The sequence below is a fragment of the Mesoplodon densirostris genome, chromosome 11, assembly GCF_025265405.1.
Source record: "Mesoplodon densirostris isolate mMesDen1 chromosome 11, mMesDen1 primary haplotype, whole genome shotgun sequence".
In the NCBI taxonomy this organism is placed as follows: Eukaryota; Metazoa; Chordata; class Mammalia; order Artiodactyla; family Ziphiidae; genus Mesoplodon; species Mesoplodon densirostris.
In genome coordinates, this window is record NC_082671.1 from 33,128,742 (window position 1) to 33,144,286 (window position 15,545).

The window sequence follows — 15,545 nt, forward strand, 5'->3', positions numbered from 1 at the left end:
TTTCACCAACACTTTGTATTATCAGTCTTTCTAATTTAAGCCATTCTAGTAGGTGTGAAGTGGCATCTCATTGTGGTTTCATTTTACATACCTATGATGACTAATGATGTTGAAGGTTTTTTCGTGTGCCTATTGGTTATTAATATATTTTATTTTGTGAGGTACTTATTTAAATCTTTTGCCCATTAAAAATTTTTTTTTCTTATTTTTTGCTGTAAGGATGCTTTATATTTTTTGGATACAAGTCTTTTGTCTGATGTATGTATAGTGAATATTTTCTACCCAATCTTTGGCTTGCTCTTTTTATTTTTTAAGAGAATCTATTTGAAGAGTAAGATTTTAATATTGACTTAGTCCAATTTATCAATTTTTTCTTTGATGATTAATTTTATTTTTTCTACTTTCTATGAAACATTTATATACCCCAAGTCCATGAATACTTTCTTCTGTTTTCTTCTAGAAATATATATATATATATAATTATATATATATATTTGTATATTGACATAGTATCCTGTGGCCTTGCTATACTCATATTTATTTTAATAGCTATTTTTGTAGATTATTTTGGATTTTCTGTGTAAACAATCATGTTTATGAGGGAAAAAAAGTGTTTTATATTTCCAATGTGTATGCTCCTTATTTCTTTTTCTTGACTTATTTTACACTGGCTGTATTGAATATAGGTTGGTTGTGTGAGTGAACATCCTTCTTTATTCTCAATTACAAGGGAAAAGTGTTCAATCTTTCACCATTCAGTGTGATGTTAGCTTTAGATTTTCCATGTGTATCACCAATGATTATTTTTTTTATCATGACAGCTCCTGAAGTTTGTCAAATGCTTATTCAGCATCTATTATGATGATCATGTGCTTTTGCTACTTTAATTTGGTGAATTACATTGATTAATTTTTGAATATTAAACCAACTTTGCATTTCTAGGACAAATCTCATTGTCTAGATATATTAACTTTTTAATATGTTGCTAGATTTGAATTCATAATATTTTATTTCAAATTTTTAACTTTTTTCTTCTTGTAATGCCTATCTGATTTTGGTATCAGGATAGTGTGGCCTCATAAAACAAGTTGTGAAGTGTTCCCTTGTTTACTTTCTATATTGTGTGGGATTACCACTTTTCCTTCCTTAAATGCATGATAAAATTCATCAGTGAAGCTTCTCGCCTTCTGATTGCCCCTTTTGTCCTATTATCACAGTTAGTCTTTTCTAACAATTTCTGACTTGAACTATTCTGGATATTAATTACTTAACCAAGGAGCATTTGCTGATAAATAGATACTGCCTGAGACTGATAGTTAAAAACTAGTCATAACTTGATAAGAAAAATGAGAGTTTAGCTCACTTAACATTATTCCTGTCTTTTCTCCTTTCCTCCGTATGTTTGATATTTTTATTTTTATTTCTTCTACTGTACATCTTTATAGCTCTAGTGTATATTCATAACCCTCTATTTCTTGTTCCATTAACTTTCAACAATCTCATTTAACTCCCATTTTTTAAGTTCATAGTATGAATGCATCTATTTTATTTTTTACTTTTCATCCTCTTTCCATATCCTACCTCCTGTCAACTAAACTTTAAATTTTTGCTGTCAAGGATGTTGAAATTTGCATTTTGTCTTACAAACACAACTAAGTCTTCTATATTTTGCCATAAGTTAACTCTTAAAGTTGAAAAGCACTAGAGGGTCTTTATATTATTATGACAGTAAAATTTATTCAACGCCAGCCCAATTTACTATGCCAAGATTATATTTTCTTCTTTATAGAGTCAAAGTAAAACTTCTCGCCTTTTTGAAGGAAAATGTTACTAGTATTAAGGTCAACTGTATACTCTTTGTTACACTTTTATTAACCAGTAGCTTCATTTTAATTTTTTTCTTAGACCATGTGTTTCATGTATTTTTATTTTATTTTGTTTTTCCTGGGTTTCTGTTTACATTTCTTTTCTGCTTGCATTATTTGCCTCTGTCATGTATTAGTTTCCTTTTGCTGCTATAACAAATTACCATAAACTTGGTGCCCTATAACAATGCACATTTATTATCTTACAGTTCAGTAGTTAAGAAGTTTAAAATGGGTTGGTAGGGCTGCATTCCTTCTGGATGTTCTAGGAGAGAATTTGTTTTCTTGCCTTTTCCAGTTTCTAGAGACTACATCCACATTTGTATCCTCCTGATCCTGCATTACTCCAACTTCTGTTTCTATTGTAACACCTCCTTCTCTCACTCTGATCCCCTGTCTCCTTCTTCTTACTAAGGACTCTTATGATTACATTGGATCTACCTGGCTAATCCAGGATAGTGCTCTCATTTCAAGATTCTTAATTTAATCACATCTGCAGAGTCCCTATTGCCATGTAAAGTAACATATTCACAGGTTCTGGGGACTAGGATGTGGACATCCTTGGGGAGCCATAGTCATATGTACCATATTTTGCAACTTCTCAATCATACTTTACTTCAGCAAAAAAATAAACGCTTAGGAGTATCCTGGGGAATCAAATTTTCTCCACAATTATTTCCCAGTTAGTTTTTTCCTCCATGCTTTTCCTGGCACTAACCTTAGTATAGAACAGGAATGTATATTTTCCAGTCTTATACATCTCAAGATTACTAGACTGTCATCCCTCTTGGATATTAGGCAGAAAAAGCCTTTTGAACAAAGATGTATATGCTTCTTTTCCCATTTCTAGTTCAACTGAAAGTTGTCAATTTCTTGGAGAAACCTACCTGAAGCCTCAAAGAATAGTCAACGCATTATAACATCCAGGTTTGTCCTTCCAAGGCTCTGAATGTTGCATTCTTATTAAGTATACTGTCTGAAACCCAAGAATCAGCAGACAATTAACTAGCTGTGTGCCACCACGTAATAAAGACTAGCACTTGACTTTTTAGCTACATGCAAAAGCCACTCAGTGTATGTCATACACCTGGTCACTGTGCTAATTCCGTGTTGGGTGTAATGATGAATATCATGGTTCTATGATGGTTTAATGAGACTCAATCCTGGGATTTTATACGGACAATTGAAAATAGAATTGTTTTTTTCTTTAGGGTTTTCATACTGGTAGAGATGTCAGTTTGGAGCTGCTGGTAGCCATCTTGGTATCATAAGGAGAGAGTCTACCTGAAAGAAAAACCAACAAAGAGAAAAAGTAGAGCTATGAGTTGGAAAGACAGAGAGATGGTGAGTCCAATGACAACTATATTTTCCCAGTAAGTAGGTGGCCTTTTCATTTTGTTGATAGTTTCCTATGCTGCACAAAAGCTTTTTAGTTTGATGTAGTCCCATTTGTTTATTTTTGCTTTTGTTTCCTTTGCCTGAGGAGACATATCCAAAAATAATATTGCTAAGACAATTGTCAAAGAACGTAATGCCTGTGTTGTCTTCTAGGAGGTTTATGGTGTCCAGTCTTACATTTAAATATTTAATCCATTTTGAGTTTATTTTTGTATATGATATGAGAAAGTAGTCCAGTTTGAATCTTTTGATGTAGCTGTCCAGTTTTCCAGTTTATTAAGGAGGCTGTCTTCTCCCCATTTTATATTCTTGCCTTCTTTGTCACAGATTAATTGATCCCATAAGATCATTCATTTCTGGGCTCTCTATTCTGTTCCACTGATCTAGTGTCTGTTGTTGTGCCAGTACCATACTGTTTTGATTACTGTAGCTTTGTAGCTACAGTTTGAAATCAGGGTGCATGATACCTCCAGCTTTGTTCTTTTTTCTCAAGATTGTTTTTTGTTATTCAGGGTCTTTTGTGTTTCCATACAAATTTTAAAATTACTCGTTCTATTTCTGTGAAAAATGCTATTGGTATTTAGATAGGGATTGCATTAAATCTATAGATTGCTTTGAGTAGTATGGTCATTTTTAACATATTAATTCTTCCAGTCCATGAGCATGCTGTATCTTTCTATCTGTTTGTGTCGTCTTTAATTCCTTTCATTGGTGTCTTACAGTTTTTCAAGTACTGGCCATCTACCTCCTTCGTTAGATTTATTGCTAGGTATTTTATTCCTTTTGAGGCAACTGTAATTGGTATTGTTTCCTTAATTTCTCTTTCTGATAGTTCATTGCTAGTGTATAGAAATGCAACAGATTTCTGTATATTAATGGTATAACATACAACTTTACTGAATTCATTTATTAGTTATAATAATTTGGGGGTAGCATCTTTAGGATTTTCTATGTATGGTATCATGTCCTCTGCAAACAGTGGTAGTTCTACTTCATTCTTTCCATCTTGGATTCCTTTTATTTCTTTTTCTTGTCTAATTGTTGTGGTTAGGATTTCCAACACTGTGTTGAATAAAAGTGGCAAAAGTGGGCATCCTTGTATTGTTCCTGATCTTAGAGGAAATGCTTTCATCTCTTCACCATTGATTATGATGTTGGCATGGGTTTGCCATGTATGGCCTTTATTATGTTGAGGTACGTTCTCTCTGTACCTACTTTGATGAGCATTTTTAACATAAATGGATGTTGAATTTTGTCCAAAGCTTTTTCTGCATCTATATATATATGTATGTATGTGTATGTGTATATATATATATACATATATGTATATATACATATATATGTATGTATTTAAAGTTGATGAGCTCTTAAGTTCAAATGCATTTAACCACATTCATAGTCCCAGCAATGTTTAACATTTTTTTTTTTTTGGCGGTATGTGGGCCTCTCACTGTTGTGGCCTCTCCCTTTGCGGAGCACAGGCTCCTGACACGCAGGCTCAGCGGCCATGGCTCACGGGCCCAGCCGCTCTGCGGCATGTGGGATCCTCCCGGACCGGGTCACGAACCCGTGTTCTCTGCATCGGCAGGCGGACTCTCAACCACTGTGCCACCAGGGAAGCCCTGTTTAACATTTTTGATGTCATATTTCACATCTTTTTGTTTTGTGTATCCCTTAACTACTTATTGTAGATATAGATGATTTACTACTTTTGTATTTTAACCTTCTTACTAGCTTTATAAGTGGTTCATCTATTACCTTTACTGTATGTTGCCTTTACCTGCTGGTGCACGGGACCATGTCGCAGTGCTAATAGGCTATAAGGAGGACTTAAAAATGTTGCTTGCCTGCACTGTGTCATCATGGTAGAAGAAGCTTCTAACAATAGCTGCTGCCAGTGTCTGTCTTCCCAAGGAGGTCCCAGTTAGCCCCTGCCTCTTTAAGAGGCTCTCAAAAATCAGTATGTGGGTCTGATCCAGGCTTCTTTCAAACTACTGCCTCTGTGCTGGGACTTAGAACATGTGAGACTTTGTGCATGCCCTTTAGGAGCAGAGCTTGTGTTTCCTATAGCCCTCAACCTCTCCCGGATATAAGCCCTGCTGGTTTTCAAAGCCAAATGTCCTAGGGGTTTATTTTCCAGGTCAGGACCTCTGGTTGGGGAACCCAGTGTGGATTTCAGACACCTCACTCTCTGGGGAGGACCTCTACAGTTGTGATATTCCTCCCATTTGTGGGTCATTAACCCAAGGATGTGGGTCCTGACTGTGCTTCTTCTCTACCCTTCCTGTCAATCTACTTGTGGTTCCTTCTTCATATCTTTAGTCGTGGGCCATCTTTTCTACTAGTCTTCAGGTCATTCTCATAGATAGTTGCCCTGTAAGTAGTTAGAATTTTCATCTGTCAGAGGAGGTAAGTTCAGGGTGTTTCTACTCCTCCATCTTGGCCCCTTCTAGTAGTCTTAGTTTTCCTCACAAGTTAAAAATAGCTATTTAGGTAAGAAATTTGTGGGGATAGAAATATGTATCAATACTTTACTCATTTGAAAATTCCCCTGAGATAACTTGAAACTCTCATCTAAATCTCTTATATTTGCCATCTACATTCTCTTTTCTCAAAAGTAGCAGTAGAAAACACAGAATATTGTTCCCTAATGGTAATTTCTGTTAGATGTTTATTTACTCACTTCTCAGAATAAAAGTTTTTAGTGGGAATTGAGTGACTATGACTTTCTAACAGAGGAAAACAAAGTCACTTAAGTTCTTTAAAATTCCCATTTACTTCACAGTACATTAGTTTTTACTTCTTACACACACACACACACACACACACACACACACGCTACAGAAATAAACTAAAATACTCCGCACAGTGTTTTAATAGTAAAGTTACATCTATGTCCTTTTACTGGTCAATCCTCTTTCATGTGCATAATTACTTCTAAGGACCAAAAAAAAAAAATCTCATCCCAAACATCTGTATATTTAACATATAATCCTCCTGCTGGATTTACTTTGGATTTAGTTCTCAAAGATGGACTCTAAAGTCTTTAACTGAAGTTTTAAAAAATAGATTTTAGTTACCCAGGCTCTATTCTGAATTGTAGGGAGATGCCTCCTCACTGTTTTAAATTTTAACAAGAACTATCTCATCTTCCAATATCCACTTTAAAAAATATTTTCCACACTCTTTCTAACTGTTATCTGCTTACAAAATATTAGAATGGTTTGTCTAATGTTATTTGCAAAAGAGTGACTTCTTGGGACGTTCAGTAACTATACTGTGTTTCCCTCCCCCAAATCCCAGGATAATCCCCTCTGAAGGTCTGATAGACTTTATAGAATTATTATGACATTCAGAGTGCTATCAGAGCTCTGAGCCACACAAAGTATTTTTCCAATATTATAATTTATCTGTGATCTTTTTTTTTTTTTTTTTTTTCGGTACACGGGCCTCCCACTGTCGTGGCCTCTCCCGTTGCGGAGCACAGGCTCCGGACATGCAGGCTCAGCGGTCATGGCTCACGGGCCCAGCCACTCCACGGCATGCGGGATCCTCCCAGACCAGGGCACAAACCCATGTCCCCTGCACCGGCAGGCGGACTCCCAACCACCGCACCACCAGGGAAGCCCTATCTGTGATCTTTTTACTGCCACATCTTCTAAAATACTCAGGAAGACAAATTCAACATGGCTTGTTCTTGAGTACTTTTTGTTTTGTTCTAGGAAGCAACTTTTTGAATTTGAGAGGTAGATGATGGTACATTCATAGTTTCCACTTTGAAAGTGGAAAGTATCATTTTTTTTCCACCAGTGGGATTGATGGCTTTAGATATGCATAGCTTAGCTGGATCCTTTGTTACTCTCACAGCAATGTGTACCCAATTCCCAGTATTGGGGGGATATATGGGATATCCAGGTGTATTAGCAGGGTAACCGTCACACTAGGTTTGATAGAGCTGGGTCTTTGCTCTGAGTTTAGTTCTGAAGTTGCTTCGTAACCCTGCAGCCTCTCAGGTCCCTGAATTGATCTGCTTACCAGGAGAGATGGGGTGTGTGAGCAGGCCCATGGAGCAAGCAGAGGAACTCTAGACTGCTCTTACAGAATTACCCTCCATACGCATGCTTATATGGAGTCATACCTAATCATTAGCAATTTAGTGGGGGATTGCTTTATTCCAGAGCTATCACCTGAGAGCTCAGCACTGGAGAAAATAGGCCCTGGGTGTTGCCCAAGTCTATATAGAAAACTACGAAGGGCAGTGCTGGATGCTATGGAAATCTGGCTTGCAAGGGAATAGGAGAGAGGAGAAAGGCACAGAAAAGAAGCAGAAGGGCACAGAATTCAGATAAGTTTTTCTGTCTCAGTTTTGCCAAATGGTGGCTCTGTTTCAGAGCTAACCCTTTAGTAAAGGGTTAGGGAGTAACAAACACTTTGAGTTTATTCTCCTCCCCACTTTGATGCTTGTTTTGAATGTTTTTTTCTTTGTGGTCACATCTGAGTTCCTGACTTCTACATGCACAGAAGCAGTTTCATGCTGAGAGTTGTTACAAAGCAGATCAGTGAATAAAAAATAAGCCCAAATGTTCGCATTTTAGGTCAAAACATTTATACTGCTCTGATGAAGACACGTAGTAACTTTCTCATTATTTAAATGGAACGTATGTCTATAAGACATTCCAAGGAGCAGTCTTCCTTGTAGCTACAGATAAAGGATTTCCTTGACTGCTAGCTCTCTACCAAACCTCCATTAGCAGAGCACAAAGTAATTATATTGTCTGATTGGCTGGTATTATTTGGAAAAAGTAATTGTCTAAAAAAGAGAGAATATGCAGACAGACTGATTTAATAATTTATATATCAATTTTGCCCTTTGGGTGGTTCTTATTAACATATAAATTAACTTTTAAAGAATCTTTTGAACAGTGCATAAATTCTGGAACAATTAGATAAAATAAAACCAGCCTCAGACAGTCTCCCTCCACACACTAGAATTTCCCATAGTTCAAAATGGAAAAATAACTCAAGATTCTAAAAACATGTGAGACTGCCTCACTGTGCCATAGAATTTTGAATCACTTCCAATAAAAGGCTTTATTTAATGTTTGGGCATAGATCTCTTGCCAAACAGGTCAGCAAATGGTAGAAAAAGCAAGCTTTGGAAGATCTTCCTACATGTCCTTCTCAAATTTTTTTTTTTTTTTTTTTTTTTGCCGTACACGGGCCTCTCACTGTTGTGGCCTCTCCCGTTGTGGAGCACAGGCTCCGGACGCGCAGGCTCAGTGGACATGGCTCACGGGCCCAGCCACTCCACGGCGTGTGGGATCTTCCCGGACCGGGGCACGAACCCTTGTCCCCTGCATCGGCAGGCAGACTCTCAACCACTGCGTCACCAGGGAAGCCCCCCTTCTCAGCTATTTAATACTCATACTCTACTTGTACTTTCAAAGACCAGGGTGCAGATTCTGCCAAAAGCCCACTTGCAAATAGACTTTTTAAAACTACTGTAATAAAACCCAGAAATCATTGCAGCAGTTTATGTCATCTGGTCTCAAATACTTTTGAAACCCAGGAAGTGGATCATACCTAAAATGCCCAGGATAGGGTATTTAAGGATATTGTAGTATTTCTAAAAATATTATAAATGGCCATGTGCACTAGATGGTAATTGATTCAGTTATCAATCAAGACATCTTTCTTAATGTTTTTCCCTGAGATCCTTCTTTCTGATCAGTGAGATCCCTCTCTGTATTTATTTATATTTGGGAAGAAGTCTCAATATATAGAAAATGTAATAAACATCTATGATAAATATTCACCTCCAAAATGAACAAATACTAACTTTTATTCCCTTCAGATTTTTTTCTTTTTTAAATAAAACATTAAAATCTCTATGTTTTCTTTGGCCCATTCTCTTCTCTTTCCAAAGGTCAACATCATCTGGTATATGTATCCCAATTATATTTTTGTACTATATTAATTTTATGTTCTTTAACATAGTTTTATAATATTCTCCATAAATGTCTTACCCAACTGAAAATTTTTAATTGTATTTCCTATTTGTTATTGCTAGTATTTAAGTATGTTATTGTTTTTTCTCTATCAATCTCAAGTTAGATAATCTGAATTCTCTTAATTTCACTTATCTTATCTGAAGGTTCTTTTGAATATTTTAGGAAGGTAATTATATGGTCTACAAATTAAAATTTTGCATCTTCCTTTCCAATCCTGATACCTCTTTTTTCCTATTCCTTTGATTAGGAACTCCAGTTTAATTTTGCAGGCATCCTTGTCTCCTTGTTACTGGAAATACTTCTAAAGTTTTACCATTTAGACTAATGTTTGTTGTTACTGTTTGGTAGATTCTCTTGATTAGTTAGGAGAATTTGTCTTCTTGCACTTTTTTTAGTTTATATTTTTCTGCTTTATTGAGAGGAATATATGGCATTTCTCTATTGATCTCTTAAAGCAGTAAATGTAGTGATTTAAATTCATAGGATTTTCTAATGTTAAATCGTCCTTGCCTTCCTAGTCTTAATCCATTTGGTCAGGATCCATATATATATATATGGCATATATATGTGTGTGTGTGTATATATATATTGCATATATATGTGTATATATATACACCCACATATACACACACACACATATATACACTCATTATGGTAACTTTGGGACTTTTAAATTAATTAATTATATCATTTAACATAGTCATTGAGTACTTCATTTGTTCCAGGACCTTAGGCAATAGAAGTACAACAGTGAACAAAATAAATTTTTTAAATATCTTTGCCCTTATAGATTACACTTAAGGAAGCAGTCAAAAGCAAGATTAATAAGTAAAATACATAGTATGTTAGATAGTGATTGCCATTAAAGAAGAGAACAAGGAGAGAGAAAGGATGTGAAATCTGTGAGAAGTGTTGGACTTTAAATTGAATGTCCAGGGAAGTCTTCACAAAAATGTAAATTTGAGGATAGGGCTGTAGGAAGTGAGAGGATCTAGCTATGCAACTAGCTGGATGAAGAATATTCTAAGCAGAGGAAGCAGAAGTTACTTCAAGTAGGAACATTTCTGACATGTTTGAAAAATAATTTGGTATTTATTTTTCTAGAAAATTACCTATTTCAGTGAAATTTTCAAATTTATTGGCATAGAATTACTTATAATACTTAATTATTTAAAAAACTATTGCATTTGCAATTCCTAATATTGCTTTTTGTCACTTTTTGTTTTGGTCAGTCTACCTAGAAATTTATCTATTTTGTTATTATTCTCCATACTATTATGACCAAATATTCTCTGTATATTGGAATCGACAGTTTATACACCACATCTTAGATATGCAAAAAAGTCACATATTTCTTTACCCCAGGGAACATCCTCCTTCTTACCCTCATGCAGTGTACTAGTAAACTTCTGGATCTCTTGCATGTCAAACAGAAGCTGATAAAAATTTGGTAGTTCTAGCCCAGTCTCTCTCTCTCTGCCTAAACACACCATACTGCCATTTTGACTCTACTGCAATTGAGTGCATTGGGTCAAGTCAGTCAGAGAGAAAGCTGAGCTCTCCTGAAGCAACCTGCTTGCTTGTGTAAGGCCAAGGTGCCATGAGTTACAGACACTTCAGTAGTAGAAGTAGTAAGGACCAAGGACAATTAGACAGAGGGATGAGATACTTCGACTAGAATGTATTCATCATATTTTTAATTTTTTGTATCTTATGATGTTTTGACCTCTTGGGGCCTCACCCACTGCAGGGAGACTGTCCCTTCCAGGGTTAGCTAATTCCTAGAGATAGTAAACACTTGCCTGAGAGCACAATCTTCAGATGCAAATCAACCAATCCAGAACCCATATCCTCAACTACTTCCTTTACTGGGAGCCACTGTACCCCTGCCTTAATCATCCCAGAGCCAGGCATCAGATAGCCAGGGGCAGTTCCTAAGCCCCAGAGCCCACCAAACTAGTCAGTCCTAGGTCTGTCTACCCTGTTTAGCCTGCCTTGCCCATTCTTTCCCCAAAAAATATACAATGAAGGCGCTTGCCCAAACTTTTCCCTCACTCCCTCTGACTCCTGACCTGTGTGGCCCTGCAGTGTGCCATGCAACACAAAGGGCCACATATAGAACATAGGTCTGTGTACCCAATGCCATTAGAATGTGTAAAGTTCCCTTGCAACCAGATGCCATTCCAAGAAGGAAGAAATTGAAGAAGAGGGAGAGGATTAGAGTCTTTAAATGGGGATTTAAGCTGTTCACACATCCTAATCTCACAGAAAATAAACTCATTGCTATTCTTGGTGGAAATTTTTTTTTGGTCACACTTTAACTTCCCAAGGATAGTGGCAAGTGATTATGGATGATGCTCCTTTATCTGCTTAGTCTCAAAATTTAGCACCATTAAAAGGCTTCTGAACTTAGTTCTTTGAGTGAGGAATTTCTGCTTGAACATTCAGTACTTTAAGCTGCTTGCAAAATATTAGCAGTAGCTAATATTACTGGTGGCTAATATTTTGCTAATAGTTATTATTTATTTAACAGAACACTAGTACAGAGTAGTCAGATTGCCTGAGTTTGAATCTAGGCTCCATTACACAGGCTGTGTGACCTTGGACAAGTGACTTAACCTCTCTTCACAATAATTTTCTTACCTATAAAATGAAAATAATTATAATAGTATCTACTTCATGGGGTAGTTGTGGGGAGTAAATGAGCCAGCACATAGAAGTTATTAGTATAATGTCTGGCACTTATTGAGCACTCAGTAAATGTCAATTTTGATTATAATTAGAATGATTATTATCATGTCTTTGTGCAGGTACTGTGCTAAGTGTTCCCTTGTTTCCTCTATTTTCCCACCTTCTCAGGTGGTAGTATTATTACCTAGGAACGGTGGAGCCATGCTTGAACCCTCTGACTCTAAAGCTCATATTCTTAGTCACCATCTCCCTGTGACTGGAGGTTTAAGAGAGGATGAATCAAAGAAAGAGTTCAGAAATTCTGGCATCATTCTACTATATCAGGTATCCAAGAGTGAAAAATAAGAGAACTTAGGATGCCTCGTGACATTTCTCATGTTGTCACCAATGTTGCTGATATTTAGACCGCTCAATCCAAATTGCAGTCTACAAGACATCCCACAAACTTCCCTGAAAACACTTCAAGAATGTCATGCTTTCTTTCTTTTCCACAAAAAGGCCAACATAACTGAAACATTTCATTTTTGTTTGGAAAAAAGATGTTCTTTGGCACTGAACTATGTAGCATGAGGATATTTTCTGGAACATCAAACAATCATTGATAGCTAACAGTGCTGGTTTTGCTTAAATGAAAGCCAACATGAAGCAACCAAATTGTTGCTTCTACCCAAAAGCCACAAGACACATTAAGTTATGGGGACATCAGTATCAAAGGGAAAGAATTTTTCAGCTAGTACTTAACCTGAATGTTAATCTCTTTTGGAAAAAAATGGCAAGGTTGAGGGACAGTGAGAAAAAGAGAGAGAAAGAGAAAAGGAAGTTCTGGTTATTGGGTATATAAAGAACATAAATTAGTGAAACAAAGTACTTCAAGTGCCTTCGTTTCATGAAAAACAAATTAGAAGTAGCAGTGCTTATAAAATAGCATTGATAGGGCTTCCCTGGTGGCACAGTGGTTGAGAGTCTGCCTGCCGATGCAGGGGACACGTGTTCGTGCCCCAGTCCGGGAAGATCCCACATGCCGCAGAGCAGCTAGGCCCGTGAGCCATGGCCGCTGAGCCTGCGCGTCCGGAGCCTGTGCTCCACAACGGGAGAGGCCACAACAGTGAGAGGCCCGCGTACCGCAAAAAAAAAAAAATAGCATTGATAAAGATTTTGTCATTAAAATTTGAATTCTAAGCAATTACAATAACATAAGTAATAGTGTGGAAACCATACTGCAGTAGGGAATGGGAAGTTCCAAAGAGAGCCACCAAGCAAAGAAGAATAAAATAAATAAAGAAGAACATCTAGACAAGAGAGGGTAGGGACTCCCACTTTGGTCCTCACAGCTCTGGATTTACCTATCCCTTAACAAGGAAGGATTAGAGCAAATACCAGAAGCATTTGTAGTCTGTTGTGTTATGAATGGTTGCTTAGATGGGTAGTGGTGTAGCAATATGTAATATGGCATTTATCCTTTTATCATCAATATAAACTCCTGAGTAAAATACCTACTTCAGGCATTGCTAACAGAACTGTGGAGGATTCAGGTGATAATTGCAGTGCAGGCTTGTTACCCATACAACTTTCTCAGAAGAGAAAGGAAAAGAAAGACAGAGGAAAACAGAGTGACAAAAAAGGGAGAGAGAAAGAGAGAGGTTGAGAAATAAGCCCTAATGCCCTAAGGTATCCATTGTATGTAATGAATAACTTCCCTCCCTTGCATCTAGAATGTTACTAGTTGTTCTGTGCTACCATCCTTGGAAGAAATGAGAATATAATTTTCAAATCATTTTTTGGTAGAGTTTAATTTTTTTGTGGAAGCTGCATTGAGAAAGCCTGCTAGAAAATGTTTCCAGAGGAGGCCTTGTCCCATCTGGATGTGTCATAGGTTTCACTGATATATTCAGAGTTGTTAAACTATTGTTTCTTGGTACTGACACTTCACCCAATGGCATTAAAATAGCCTTTAAAGTACTGACTTTAGAGTCTAACAGGCATGGTTTCAAATTCTAGTTCCGCCATCCCCAGGCTGTCGATATAAGGAAATATATTTATCCACACCCGTGACATGTTTTATATATATATATATATATATATATATATATATATATATATATATATATATATATATATATGACATAATAGTAGTGCCTACCTTACAGACTGTGATGATTGATGATTTCAGGGGACGCGCATGTAAAACAGACTTCAGCACACTGTGAACACTCAACAAATGTTATTATTAACCCCTGGATGTGACAATCCTGAGTACCCCCACTGCAGAGCTGTCCTCTTGGGGAGATTGAGAACAACATAGAACCATTAGACCTGTCTCCTACTGAGCCATCTGACATTGATTTTTCAGCTGCACATCACTGAAAACTCCTGGGGACAAGCTGCATATTGAAGGGACCTGGAATTTTACACCCTCTAGTATAACACAGAGAAAGTCTTGTAATAGGTTACCATGTTGCTGATTTCAAGACTGTTAGCTAAGGCGGAAGGGATATTTTGTATGCTAGAAGGCTTTCCATTATCCATTAGCATTGTGGTCTCTTTGAGTTCTTGTCATAACATGGTATTTTTTGGAAAGAATTAATAACCCCAAGTAGCTTTGGAAGCAATAAAATAATATTCTGTACAAGGCTTGTTCATTTTCTGCATATATTTTACTGCTATGTAAGACATGGGCAGTGAGGAAATGGGAGAGAAAAAACATGAGGAGAGGCAGAGAGAGATGTGCAAAGAGGAAAAGGAAGAAGTATATATTGATCCTATTCTTCTTCACTTCAACTAAGTATATATTAATATTTTCTAAGTCTCTTTTTCAGACTACCAAAAAAAAAAAGCAGACCCAAGTTTTATTTTTTTTAATTAAAGACATATACTGCTTTTCTTTCTGGTTATAAATATTCATTATAGAAAATATAAAAAGCATATTGAAAATAATTGTTTCCCATAATGCTATTAACCAGATGTAAACATGTATTACATTTGGGTGCATTTCCTTTCTAATACGTTTTCTTTGTATATTTGTGAGGGTCATATTAAACATTTAATTTTGTATCTTTTCTTTTTTAAGTTTTTTGAGTTATTAGGTGCATTTTTCCACATCATTGAAAATTCTTTTAAAGATAAAATGTGATCAATTAATCATTCCACACAAAAGAATAAACACTAACTGAATCAGAGATCTAAATGTTTAAAAACTGATCTGTACATCAAGCTGATATTTATTTGACAGTTCCCATGTTTAGTTGGTAAAATGAACCCATTCCCCAACAGAATTTTTTTTTAACATCTTTATTGGAGCATAATTGCTTTACAATGGTGTGTTAGTTTCTGCTTTATAACAAAGTGAATCAGTTATACATATACATATGTTCCCATATCTCTTCCCTCTTACGTCTCCCTCCCTCCCACCCTCCCTATCCCACCCCTCTAGGTGGTCACAAAGCACAGAGCTGATCTCCCTGTGCTATGTGGCTGCTTCCCACTAGCTATCTATTTTACGTTTCGTAGTGTATATATGTCCATGCCACTCTCTCATTTTGTCACAGCTTACCCTTCCCCATCCCCATATCATCAAGTCCAT

At 36.5% G+C, this 15,545-nt stretch overlaps 1 long non-coding RNA gene across 1 annotated transcript in view; it reads left to right on the plus strand.

Moving 5' to 3' along the window:
• The window catches only part of LOC132499378 (uncharacterized), a 183,053-nt gene that overhangs the window by 102,298 nt on the left and 65,210 nt on the right, over positions 1–15,545 (plus strand). The window contains exon 3 of the long non-coding RNA XR_009533840.1: positions 3,077–3,209. This is a non-coding gene — a long non-coding RNA (uncharacterized LOC132499378). The remainder of the gene's footprint in view (positions 1–3,076; positions 3,210–15,545) is intronic.